The 13,857-nt window shown below is 37.0% G+C and overlaps 2 protein-coding genes across 3 annotated transcripts in view; one reads left to right on the top strand and one right to left on the bottom strand.

The window, feature by feature from the left end:
- LOC137642681 (centrosomal protein of 135 kDa-like) overlaps window positions 1-4,185 on the top strand; it is a 495,143-nt gene extending 490,958 nt beyond the window's left edge. Inside the window, exon 29 of the mRNA XM_068375458.1 lies at window positions 2,989-4,185. The gene's annotated coding sequence lies outside the window, so the exon portion shown is untranslated. The remainder of the gene's footprint in view (window positions 1-2,988) is intronic.
- l(3)87Df (lethal (3) 87Df) overlaps window positions 1-13,857 on the bottom strand; it is a 101,336-nt gene that overhangs the window by 22,164 nt on the left and 65,315 nt on the right. The window lies entirely within an intron of this gene.

The raw sequence follows: 13,857 nt of genomic DNA, 5'->3' as shown, positions 1-13,857 counted from the left end.
CTCCCCCAAACTCCTCCTGGTGATTAACCAGTCGCCTAGCAAACGTAAAGCTCTCTTAGAAGAGCGAGAGAGCACTAGCTTATAAAACAACGGCTTCGAAGTAGCTAGGCCTAGTGTAAACTCTGACGTTTAGGCGAACGAGGAGCAGCAGTTACAAAAAGATCCGGACAAAGATCCTTAAAAATCAGCATGATTTATTTAAAGTCCATAGAGGGCTGAGCAGCTTTAGGCTCCTCTCCGTCTGACAGAGTCCTCAAGGGAATATCAGTAGGAGGGGGATCAGCAACTTCCTCATCTGAAGGAACCTTGTCCGACAATAGCCGAGTCTCAAGCAAGGGAGAGACCTGCCGTGGTGGCAATGCTTGACAAGCAGAGTCCACATGCAAAGGAGCAATCAGTAGCAGTCAAGGACGCTATGTCATGTAACTGCTTAAAGGACTGACCAGTAACAACAACAGGTGCGGGAGGACGTTCGACGTCAACTCGAGACTGCCTTGACTGCTTAGACTGAGCAGTCAAAACAACTCTTGACTGCGGTGCTTGACGCTCAACGTCAAAACAAGTCAACTCTGCTGGTTGGTGAACGTCCTGAACGTCAACAAGAGCAAGCGGCAGCACCTGAACGTCCACAAGCGGCTGAGAGTCAACACAGGACTGCATCGAGTGAGGCTCTACAAAACACGATTGACGTGACTTTGTAACGTCAATGTCAACAGGACGAGCAAAGGCTCGTTTGGGCGGCTGACGGCCAAGATCTCGATCAGCTAAGCGGCGAGGATCATCGTGAACCTGCTCAACAGAATAGTCCTCCATAAGAGAGGCAAGCTTATTCTGCATGTCTTGCCGTACAACCCATTTAGGATCAACGGGAATGGTTGCGGTAAGAGACGAGGGTAACGTCTGTGACTGCAAAACCTTGCCTACAAAAAGACTCTCGGAGCCTGTGTTACGCTTTTGTTTAGGCGGCGAGCAGTCTTCCGATGACTGCATAGGGTCACAGCTGTCCTAATGGTTACAACCAGGACGCTGGACCTGTCCTGAAAGGACTGACTTTCGCTTAAAGGGCCTCGAAACCTTGTTCCACGGTTTCTTATGCGAAAAGCCTTCGGATGACGAGGAGAAAATCGTCTCGCTCGTCTTATGGTAGGGGCGGTGTTGATGAGACACGCCTGAAACCATAGAGGGAACGTCTGTTCGCTGATCAAGTCCTCTCGAACCCATAAGTCGTACGACATTACTTCTCCCCTGGGCTTGGGAGCTTGCAAGAGGTCTCGGACTAGGTGAACGACAGGCACGAACAGACGAACCCTCGGTCGCAACACTGATAACACTTTGCGCAATTATCACTTTATCACTACGATTTTCTGTTTTGCACTTACTTCACTGAAATCGAATTTTACAACAATTCACATTAGGTATGAATAAAACTGATTTCTACCTGAAGCACGCAATTCTACCCTCATCAAAAGGTTATAATTGCGAAATCAGTCGTATAATGTAAGCACATTAATACAAGCAAAAAACAGTAAACCTATTTTAAGATAAAAAGATCAGTGGCTGGGAAGGAGACTAAACACTAGTTCATTCAAAACTACGTTTTCAATCTCTCACCGTACAGTGCCTTGGGACGAGAATAAAAACTAAAAACGTTTTATCCTTTCTCCCCGTACAGAGACTAGGGACGAGAGTAAAAAACTGACTCGAGAACAACGTTACTCGCTTGGGACGAGAATAAAGATCGGAACGTTCTTTCTTCCTCTCTCTCTCTCTTGATTTCGCACCGAAGAGAAGAGCCCACTTACCTTTCGTCAATAAACAGGTTATTTGACCAAAGGAAAAAACTGAAAGGTTTTTCAATTAACAAGTTCCTTTAAAATAGTATTTAAAACATTTAAGTTTGAAAGAAGAATGAACAAAACGTCAGAATTGATTTACTCTTTCTGCAAAGTGAAACCGTGATTCTCTCTCTCTCTATCGTAACGATAGAGCGCAAACTGCGTAGCATAAAGAAACTAAACGTTAGTTCATCTTTGAAACTGTACGAAGACTATTCAAAGAAAATCTTTCATAAAATATTTACTAAAAAATATTTATTTAATAAGTTTAAAATCATTTGCTCTGTAAAAGTTATTTACAATTGAAAGGGCTTAACATTGTTTAACTTCGGTTTCCAAGTTAGGACCGCCTACTCTCGGATTAGAGGAGGAATAGGAAAGGTCGCATATAAACAAATCATTAAAATTTATCTTGATGTTTATTATAAATGGAAAGCTAATCGAAGAGGCCTAATAAAGGCGGTTGAGATATAAAATATATAGTTAACAACAACAATTTATAACGTGATAAGATAATTGCTAAAAGCCTAAAACACACTTCCGTACTAAGGGAAGGGTCGGCCATTTAAAAGTCAAAGAAAGTCCAAAAAACAATCCAAAGTCATCAAAAATTAAATCTATCCAAAAACGAGTTCAAGATTTAAGTTGAAGATAAAACACCTGCACTGCGAAAGCTCAAACCAAAAGGAAGTACTTCACCAAATATGTTGAGAAAACTCCAGGTTATACAGCGAGTATTGATACGTCTTGTCGTTAAGGCCGACAGAGAAAAATTGGGTCTGTTTACATGTATATGCGGTATCTGGCCGATAGTTGGCGCTAGTGGGCACACCCGCAACCTTCATAGCGATCGCTCGCGAGTTTTTGTGTGTTTTTCTGTCGAGCCGCCGGAGGCTCAGCTATTATATATTCACCGGCTAAGTTAAATATTTAAAATTAATATGTATAAGCTAGGAATCTGGGAGTTCCTTCAATTTTATCATTAATGACACCACACCCATTCTTTTACAGTATCCAAAATCCACAAACACATCATTAGTTACATAAACATTTCAAACCTTCAAAAGCTTTTGTGGTACAGGAAATCTAAATCTTGTAATTTCCCTGTTGTTTGTACTTGTTATACTAATCAGTAATTGATGTCTTTTTCTAGGTTCGAACATTGCTCATTTAAGAAGTGAACGAGAATATAACACTGTGGCACAGTAAATGATTATCGTCTAGTTACAGCAGTTTCTTATCATGGATATTTTTACGGCTCATTTTTCACTTTTATTTTATAATTGTACAGTAATTTCAAGTCAAAAGAGGTATTCTGCATAATATCCATTTTTTTATTGATGTGCATACAATATTCTAAACCTGATTTCACTTTAGTAAATACTTTGGTGGTTAATGCATTTATTTTCAGGTTTCATTGCAATTATATTGCTCTTCTATTCATTAAATTATAAATATAGTATGATGGTGAACAAAAAGATTAAATCCAACAGAAAAATCCTGATACTTTCCATATGAAGGTCATCTATAAAAACAAGCTGCAAAATTTCACTGCAAAATTTAATTTAAAGCTGCAGGTAATTATTTACACCTAACCAGTCTGATATTGCCATAGTACCCATTGCTCTATTTTAGTGTTTGCTTATGAAATACTGTCCTGCATTGCAGAACTATTCAGCCCATTTATGGGAAGAATGAATGTTCCAAAATTTTAAATATACTTTCTTTGCTTTTGCAGTTTATCTGGTAGAGGATAAATTAACAAAAGTTTGTTGTGTTAAATTTAAAAATTCAAGTAATTGCTTTTGTTAGGAATTTGTTTATAAGAGGTAAAGAGATCATTATTCTCAATTTTTTTCAAGAAAATTTATTTTACACATGAGATTTTTTGTTAACAGGTAAAATATCACTTAATTTCATAATATCATAATGCAGTGTTCAGACTTTAGAGGATATATGGCAAAATATGGGTGTTGTACCTTACAATTCATTACCATGTTTTAGGGTAAAAATCTGAATGATTATATCATGGAATAAAGTGATTTAATATTAGAAAAAAAATTTATAATATGAAAAAATTTTACAGCTTGTAAGTTTACTGTTACCTTATGTCATAGGAGAATGTAATAAAGTTGGAAGTTTATTATTAAAAACCTTTTAACATTTGTAACAGCCTACAATTTTCATTTTTTTGTAAGCTTTGACATATGGCTTAATTTTCTACCATTTCATCTTTTGAAATACTTTACAGTATTCCAAAGCTTTAAGAATTCACTTTTGACCTAAGTGTTATTAGTATTCATTTGTCAAGTCAAAAATATACTAAATCATAATCTATACTCAAAATAAAAATCAGACAAACCATTATAATACTCACTAAAGAAAAGTATTTAATTTTTAGTAAAATTCGTTTCAACCAGGACCAGATTTAAGATACAAAATAAATATTGCTACTACCCTATACTGTAGTGTGTACGAACAAATTTGAGTTTTCATGGGAAATTAATATTTTTAGATACACGACCTCCCTAAAGAACAGTAATAAGAAGCTGTCTAGCCTGAACACACCCACCTAAGGGTCAAGTTGTCGTGCAAGCCCTCTGACCTTCCCTAACCTAACCAAACATATGGGCCACCCTGTCTTTCCTTACCAAGGGGATTGGCAGTAATTGTGCATTTGTGACCCATTCCCTAACCTCGCATACAACAATGCTAAACTTTTGGTGGGGGAAACAGAATGAGTCAAGTGAGAGAAACTGTTTACCTTAGCATAGGGGCTGGGTCCCCTTATTTACCAATGGGGGTGGGGGGGCCTCGATTTCGATGCCCTTAACCTGAAAAACTAAAGAAGCGTGAAAAAAAAAGTTATGTATTTTAGTTAGCTAACTCTCTTATTTTCAATAGAATCAAAAGTTGCAGATGTTAAAAGACGGATCAATCAACTCGCAATAATAATGACCTTTCAACCACTGTAATCTGATCTTGATTATCGAAAGCGTTGTCTATCACTTTCAAATATAGGAGATATTCAGAGCCCCACAAAAAAATTATCATTTTGTGGTTATTTTCATATGGGAATTCTCTTAGCACTTGAAATTTTCATATGCATTTCATCAATTTAGTGTACAGTACAGTATAGACGTCACTGGAAGGTAACTTCCTTTCATATGGGTTTTTTTTTTTTTTTTTTTTAATAGAAAAAGTGAATATGCATATTGTAGGCTATAGAATCTTATATTTGAATAACAAAATTTGGTCAATATTTTTTTTTTTTTATATATATATATATAGCTGTCAAAACAAACTATGGTACTTAACATTGGAATGTGTGAAGATGGAGCTTCGGACATGACGAAATAAATCCACGAATGTTAAAAAAGGTCTAGAGCACCACAAAAACATTCAACGCTAACAAGTCCAAAAAGAAGGATGTTGTTCAGATGGCGCTCGCGTCGTGGCGTGGGTGGTGTGGCGCTGGTGGTTGGCTAGGGCCTTTGTATCGGCCCATCCCTTTGACGAAGGAATTAACTAAATGGAAGACAACCTGTGAATAGTGGATTTCACGCGCCTTTGCTTTATACACGACACCCAAAAGGTGCTCGCGCGAGGGTTGTAACCTAAGCATTCCATGCTTTTATCTTTCTCTGGTATAATTGGAAGGTTTTATCAGAAAAGGTATATAAGAAGGACTCTTTTCACCGGCCGCCACAGGTCTCTCCCTAGAAATAGATTTTTCCTTCGTCAAAATCCCTTTATAAGACTTGAGATTTTGGGATTGGTAGTGAGTGATGACAATACTAATGCCATCTAGCTTCCTGTGAAACTATGGCAGTTTCACACTTAGACATTTCATACTTATAGGAAGCAACCGAATGTTCATGAAGAAACCAATAGTCCTTAAGAAGTTCCACTATAACCTCAGTGATACCGTTCCAATAACATCAAAATAAGCCCAGCAAATACTAACATGTCTGCACTACAGAAGCCATTACAATCAACCTAGAGTTTCATAGAAGGATGACTACATCCCAAAACTATTAGGGGCACTCGGTAGTGCGCATACCTTCGCCACTGGCACTTTTATCAATGACATCACAAATGTATATCATAATATTGTATAGGTAATTGAATTATGCACATTTCATGCAAATCAGATTAAAATTGGCCACGATATGGCAAAAAGATGTTTTTGACCTTTTTGACACCTTGGCTTTGACTTTCGACCCAACCAATCCCAAAATCTAATCAAATTATCCTCGGATCATAGCCAATCATCCCACAAAATTTCATGAGATTCAGTCAAACTAGTTTTTAAGTTATGTGAATAAAAAAAAATGCAGACAGACATACAAACAAATACACACCTATTAAAATATAACCTTCGCAACAAAGTTGGCGAAAGTAATCAGTTAATTGGATAATCATGAAGTAAGAGAACCTACCAAGTTCCAGCCTTTTTGCCATCCACAATTCAGTACATAAAATAAAAAGACGATAGACATTTTTACGCACAATGTATTGCATAAAAAAAAAAATCCCAAACAGGAGCAACACTTACAAGGCACAATTAAGATGTCCTTGGAAATTAGAAAATAAAACAAATCTATAGGGATAACAATATTCATTTTCAAATACCAGCTTAATCAAAAATTGTTAATGGATTAGAGCATTTTTTTTCTTTTATATCTCGAGAAAAAGTAATGAGGCGAAAAATATTAATTATCAAGCGTTGGTTGAAACTATGACTTTACTTGATTTTTAAAAATAAATTCTGAATATTTATTCATTTCTGTATTATGTTTTTGTTCATGTTAGCATGATGTATGAAAATAATAATTTTGATTATTTGCTGATTAACATATTTGCATATCAATTATGTCACATTCATAGACTCACAAAGTCTATCCTAATAATTTGATTTTAAATGAAAGATGAAAATTTTAGCAAGGTAAAAGATAAAGGAGTTGAAAGGTAAGGGGTAAGAGGCATAAGGGAGTGGATGCAAAGACAAGGTAGAAAGCAATGCAGCTGCAGCCTTAAAATACTACACAAATGGTAAACCCCTGTGAGGATGACATAACATTCTGAGGTTTATGCAGCTTGTAATTATAATGATTTTCACCATGGAATGTTAAAATCCTAATACAAGCTATATTTCTCTCAGTGAATCATTCAGAAAATTTAAGCACTCATAATGATTACTGTATTAGTGTAGGCTTTGACATGAAAGATACAGTTTTAGGGCATAACATGGTTATATTGCAAACACTGAAGTAAGATTCATATTTCTACTTTGATTATACAACCATATAGTCAAAAGTAGAAAAGTCAACTATAATTGTATTGTATTCTCTTACTAGAGTATGCTTTCCCTTTTTCTCTCATGAGCAAAAGAGTCAACTATCATTGTATTCTCTTAGTAGGGTACCCAAGATTATATGTCATCCATAACTGTAATATTATTAAAAGAACAAAAATATTGTACCACCTTTCTCTATTTCACTTGCATCTCCTTGAATAATGAACATTTAAACACTTATAAAGATATTACTCTGGGATAGAAAATAAAGTTGAATATTTGTAAACTATTTGTGTATTAATGAGTTTATATACAGTATATCTATTTTGAAACAAAGCATAATTATGACATACCTAAAAGTTGTTTGTGAATATTCCTATACAAAGCTGAGGAGATAGCCAACTTTCTTTGTAGCTTCCATTTTGTTCAATCAGTATATCTTCCTCTACACAGCCAACAGTGACCATTATTCAAGGAGATACTCTGTGATAATATTTGAGATGTTTCTTTGACTGAAATACTTCATGAGAGACTAATAATTAAAAAAAAGATAATTTCTTCCTGGAACATTGTAATTTATGTTTCATACATATGATTCATTGTTCTTGACTGCTTGCACCTTTGAATGAGTGAATGGTAAACAAGAAAGTTAATGTTTACTAAAGATTGGTTATAGATGTTAATTTTAAATGTGTTGAGAATTGTAATATAAATGTTCATCATCATTTCATTCTTGATATTTGCATCCTGCCACATTTTATATAATAATAATTTTAAAGTGAAGGATTGTTATATAAAAGTATATATTTTTCTATGAAATTAAAGACTTCAGATACTCGGACTTCTATTAACCTTTAGTGAATTATTCTCTTTTACAAAAGTCTCTGCCTTATATGCCTTTTCCTTTTATAATATTCATGTGAAATTTCTTATCATGAAGGATATGAAATTTAAGAAACGTAATTATTAAAAAAAAAAGAAGTTTTGATGAAGGAAAAACTTATTTTGGGGGTAAGTGCTGTGTGGTCTCCATGACTAGAACAGGGAATGCAATAAACATGAATACCAAAGAAATATTTAATTCTCTGGTCTAGGACTAGTGTATCAACTTGCGAGGTCTCCCCTATGCACACCAAGTCTGTGCCTTGCACGTTGATACGCTGGCCCTAGAGAGGAGACGTTGGCTCTCTACAAGCCAAAAGAAAAAAAGTGATGTAGCTCACAGCTGTCACCTCGCACTTTTAGTCTAATGGCTACCTTCCAGCTTCGCCGAAAGATAATCAACAATAAATAACGTAAGGTTTGTTAGATGGGAACAAATTAATCTTCATACATTCAATGAAAATGAACTACTAATAGTGTATTTATAGTACTGCACTATTCAAAATATCATACTGTATAGTACTTACAGGCTATGTGTTAGGCGATGAGCTGGTAGGGTTGTGAACAGACCTCCCAAAAACATCAATCATTTACAATGTGTCTAACCAATGTAACACACAGAAATAACAAAAGAGCCTTTGGCTCGTCTCTGCTTCACTTCTTGCCACTAACCATTAGTGTGTTTCATTACATTACTTGAAAGGAAAGAAAATGGAAAATATTCTAAAATTTAAAGGGTAAATGTCTATAAACTGAGCCTCCAGAGAAAACTCAATATGAACATCAGGGAAGGTTCATAAAAATTAATTAAAATACTGTATACTGCGGCACCCTAGCAGTACCAGCCAAACTCGGTTGATTCCCCTGTCAGACTGGGAGGAACGTAGAGAGGAAAGGTCCCCTTTTTTCATTTGTTTGATGTCGGCTACCCCCCAAAATGGGGGGAAGTGCCTTAATATATGTACAGTACGGTCCCGAATTATGCATGTTCGAATTATGCGATGGCTATTTTTCAAAAATGAATTTTCTGTATCTGGGAAGCTGTTCAAAGTCTGGGAGTCAAGCACTACAAATGTATTGAATCTATTGTGTTTTCAAGTATATTGGTTGCTCTGAATACAGTGCTTGATAATAAATGTTACTAAACGATATTTACCTTACATCTTATTAACATAATTTCATAATAAATAGCCTATTAAAGGATAAAATTCCATATCAACAATGAAACCAACTTCAACTATGCAAGTCCAGCAGACAAAATGTAAACAGAACTGTGGTTACGTTCCTGACAATCTTTATCTTTAACATTTCAATAATTTTAATTTTAGTGTTAATATTGATGGTATATTAAAGCATTATTTCTGTTTAGTACAGTATACATAAAAGCTTTATTTTTCCCTGTGGGTGTTCAAGGTTTTCACACGTAGGCTAGGTTCGTTTATCAGCAGTAAATAGCCTAAACTTCGGTAACAAGTCGACAATATTTTGTCATATTTCAAACACTATTGTTTTACTTTACAAAGATTTGTTTTGTATTGTACCCAGTATAATTTTCAAAACTTCTCTCTGAGAGAAGAATTGATCGCCACAACTAACAATAGTCTTGTTAATTTCATTATGAAACTCAGGTTGCCATATGTGAACTAAAATTTTATTTCTTACACAGAGAGAGAGAGAGAGAGAGAGAGAGATTTGAGGTTTTCTGGTATCAAATCTCTCTCTCTCTCTCTCTCTCTCTCTCTCTCTCTCTCTCTCTCTCTCTCTCTCTCTCTCTCTCTCTCTCTCTCTGTAAGAAATAAAATCTTAGTTCACATAAGGCAACCTGAGTTTCATAATGAAATTAACAAGACTATTATTAGTTGTGGCGATCAATTCTTCGCTTCAGGTAGTACAAGAAATAAAAACACGGCATTCGATTACAACCCAAGACATTCATCAGCACTAACCTAGCTAAAAACGTAAACAAACAACCTTAATTACCAACAGTCTTTCCCATTACAAACAATCATTACCCTAACTACCCCTCGTTTGGTGGCGCGCACCACGAACACACACAGAAACACATGCATACCCGCACCCCCCCCCTCTCTCTCTCTCTCTCTCTCTCTCCTCTCTCTCTCTCTCTCTCTCTCTCTCTCTCTCTCTCTCTCTCTCTCTCGGGTGTTATTCAATACCTACATATAGATGAAGAAACCAAAATAAGTTCTCTTAAAAAGTGTCAATTAAATACTAAACGAAAAAATATTACCGTGTATATATCCATTTCAATAGTAGCTTAAAATACGGCATCTGATTTCGTCAACAAACCACTATTTCTTAGGAAACACTTCTATTCCAGACAATTGCTACTCTTTAAAGAGTCAATTGCGCTATAATAAAACATTTTTTTATATTCGGGGTGTGTTTTAAAAATCGAGTACTGCCGACTTCCTTTTTTTTTACTTTTGGCTTTGATCACATCAGCTGATCACATGCAGGCTTCAGGATTACATTTTTTTCTTTATATAAAATGGATTTTGAGCAAAGCGAAAAATCTATTTTTGGGTGAGATAGCCATGTCGTCCTGATGGAAGGTTCCTTTAGGTAGCTTTCTAAGGGATATTTGCTACAGTGATACTCCCAGAGAATTAAACCGAAGGTCTCCAGGATTCTAACTCCTGGCGCGAGTATCCAGTTAAGGATATCGCATACTGTAATATCGGGACGTATTTTTTAGATACGACACATAGCAATCTTCACCCCCAAATAGATTTAACTCTTTGATGTAATGGGGAAGAGTGGCGAAAGAAAGGGGTGCCGATCTAGGTACCCAGTGGACCTCCTATCCGTACTACTACCGGCCACCATTCCTTTACTTATCTTTAAGCAGGAATAGCCGCAGATAGAGTAGTTTTGGGTGGGGTCAGCAAAAGGGTGGGTCTATCAGGGCGACATGGCTATCTCACCCAAAAATAGATTTTTCGCTTTGCTCAAAATCCAGTTTTTGGGCTCGGCCATGTCGTCCTGATGGAAGCTTATCAGAGAATAAACTTGAAAGTACTATATCTGTGGGTTTGTGTATTTGCCTTCTACCTTGAATGGGTCCCTTAACTGGTCTCCCAGACCTGTATGTGAAATTACAGTTAACTGTGATTTCCCCTAAGCTTGGAACTGGCTTAGTGCTTCCTGCCCCCAGCAGGGAAAGTGTCGACTTCAACAATAAGGATTCAACGTTTGTATCTGTAGGAACAAAAGGGAAACTTTTTAGAGGTTACCTTTAATCACCATCGAAATCTGTACTGATTCAAGATTTTTTTCTATCTTTAGGGATAAAATAAAACTCTGGTATGTTTTATTTACCTGCAACTGAGGAGTTAAAATTAAGACGCAGCTACATTTTATATCTTTATTTTGCAAATGAATTATTAAATGCAGTTGCAACAAGTAAGAATCTGATCCATCATTAATACACATCAGGGTTCATATATTGACCTATAGGGGAAGAATATATATAATTTCATTATCGGAATAATGCCACTCAATGGAGATGTGAAACCAAATCTGTCTGACTTGCTCAGATTTTGGACATGCGTAAACACTGTGATGCAAATGTCCACTCGGCACTGGTGTTATTGGTCAGGTTATACACCAATATAGAACAGTCTGTTAATCACCGTAATGACTTGCACTAGAAGGTACCAATACCCATTCACCCGATACACTGTTGAGTCCCAAAACAGTCCACTGTTCATCGCAGCACTAGACGACAGGTTTTATGACACTACCCGCCGCCACCACAAAGTATTTTATTTCATGTACTTGCTTTGCATAGTGTTTATAGAAGACCCAAGATGATTTCCAACCAGTATAAGAGCGGAGCCTCTCAAAGTCCATTTGTTGAAAAAAATTCAACGAAGAAGCAACTTTCCTTGCATCGTGACCTGCGGGTGTGGTGTCAGGATCCGCTCTGCGAATAAAGTAGGTGAGCTTCGCTCTCAGTTGTCTTAGGAATAGGTTTGATCCTGAAGTTTCGCCTCTGAAGAGCTGTCCTCCCTTGAATTCTGAAGTTCTTCGAAGATAGACCTTAAGACACTCTACTGGGCATAGAGAGACATCTTCCTTCAGTGGGAAGATTCTCCAAGGACCCCACCTCTTAGTGGGTAGCTCATTCTTGGCAAGAAAGGCAGGATCGGGAAAAAGGTTCAGTTCTCCTGTCTCTAGGAACTGAATATGGCCTTCATTTCTGGATAAGGCCACTATTTCACAAACTCTAGCCCCTGAGGCTATTGCAAACAGAAAGATAACTTTCTGTGTTAGATCCTTTAGAGTACAATCCTCATTGTTTAGGTTTGAAGCATAGTGGAAGACTTTGTCCAAGGACCACGTGATGGGCTTTGGAGGGGTTGTAGGCTTAAGTCTAGCACATGCTTTTGGAATCTTATTGAAGATTTCACTGGTGAGGTCCACTTCAAAGGCGTATAGATGTGGTCTAGTCAGGGACGACTTACGCGCGGTAATCGTGGTGGAAGCCAGGCCTTGTTCGTGTAGGTACAGTCATACCTCTATTCACGAAAGACTCTGCTTACAAAATTTTCAAGCTACGAAACAAGATGCGAGTATTTTTATGACTCACTTTACGAAAAATGTTTCACTTTAAGAAAAAGAGATTTGTCAGCCAGGCCTAGAATAAAATAGTCACCCGTCACAGAACTGAGGAAAATGGGCTCAGACAGAAAATGTAGTTGGAGTCTATAATAGGGGTAACTATATTAGTACAATATTGTACTGTATGTATTGTATTATTTTCCATTTATTATTACATTACGTTGTAATACCTACTTAATTTACAGGTATTAACATTTAGTTTAGGTATATTGAATGGTTCAAATGTATTTGGCTGTACAGTATTTCATTATGGTTATAATGTAGCTTTATAATGAGACTTAATGTGGTGTTTTGGAGGGTTTGGAACAAATTAGGCAATTTGCATGTGAAATGTGACTCACAACACGAAAAAATCACTTTACAAAAGCCACTCCAAAACGAATTAATTTCGTGTTGTGAGGCATTCCTGTATATGAAGAAGGCAACACAGAAATCTATCGATATTTCTGTTGGTTTCCTTGTTTTCACAAAGGACAACCATTTCTTCTATGACGATTCATATTGTCTCCTAGTCGAACTTGACTTATACTCTTTAATGAAGTCAACTTTATCCTTCGAGATTCCAAACTCTTTGTTCGCTGCTAGGGCGAGAAAATCATGATATGTAGGTCGTTGGTTCTCGAGGATGAAGCGTAGACAGTCGATTTTTGGATCAGTTGAGATAAAACTGCGTTCGGCAGAGGAAACAGCTTCAGATTAAATTCTAGAACTAGAGGGAACCAATTGCTTTTGGGGCATTTGGGGGCCACTACTGCAGCTGTCCCTCTGAAGGATCTTAGCTTGTTGAGGACTTTTAGCAAAAGATTGGTTGGTGGAAACAGGTAAATGCGATTCCACCTGTTCCAGTCGAGAGACATGGCGTCTATCGCCTCTGCTTGAGGGTCCGTATAAGGGGCTACATAATGAGGTAGTTTCTTGTTGTTGCGAAGAGGTCGATCTGCAGTTCCGGGACTTTTTCCGAGATGAAGGAGAATGAGTCTGCGTCTGGGGACCATTCTGTCTCTATCGGTTTTCGCCTGGATAGAGCGTCCGCCGTCACATTGCGGAACCCTTGCAGGTGAACTGCTGATAAGTGCCATCCCCTCTTTCTTGCCAGGTAGACGATGGCTAATATCACATGGTTGATGTGAGGTGATCTCGAGCCTTGTCGATTTATACATTTTACTATCACTTTGTTGTCCAGGACCAATCTGATGT

This window comes from Palaemon carinicauda, chromosome 6 (genome assembly GCF_036898095.1).
Source record: "Palaemon carinicauda isolate YSFRI2023 chromosome 6, ASM3689809v2, whole genome shotgun sequence".
In the NCBI taxonomy this organism is placed as follows: domain Eukaryota; kingdom Metazoa; phylum Arthropoda; class Malacostraca; order Decapoda; family Palaemonidae; genus Palaemon; species Palaemon carinicauda.
Note: the sequence above shows the minus strand (reverse complement) of the source record. Positions and strands in the feature narration are given on the sequence as shown.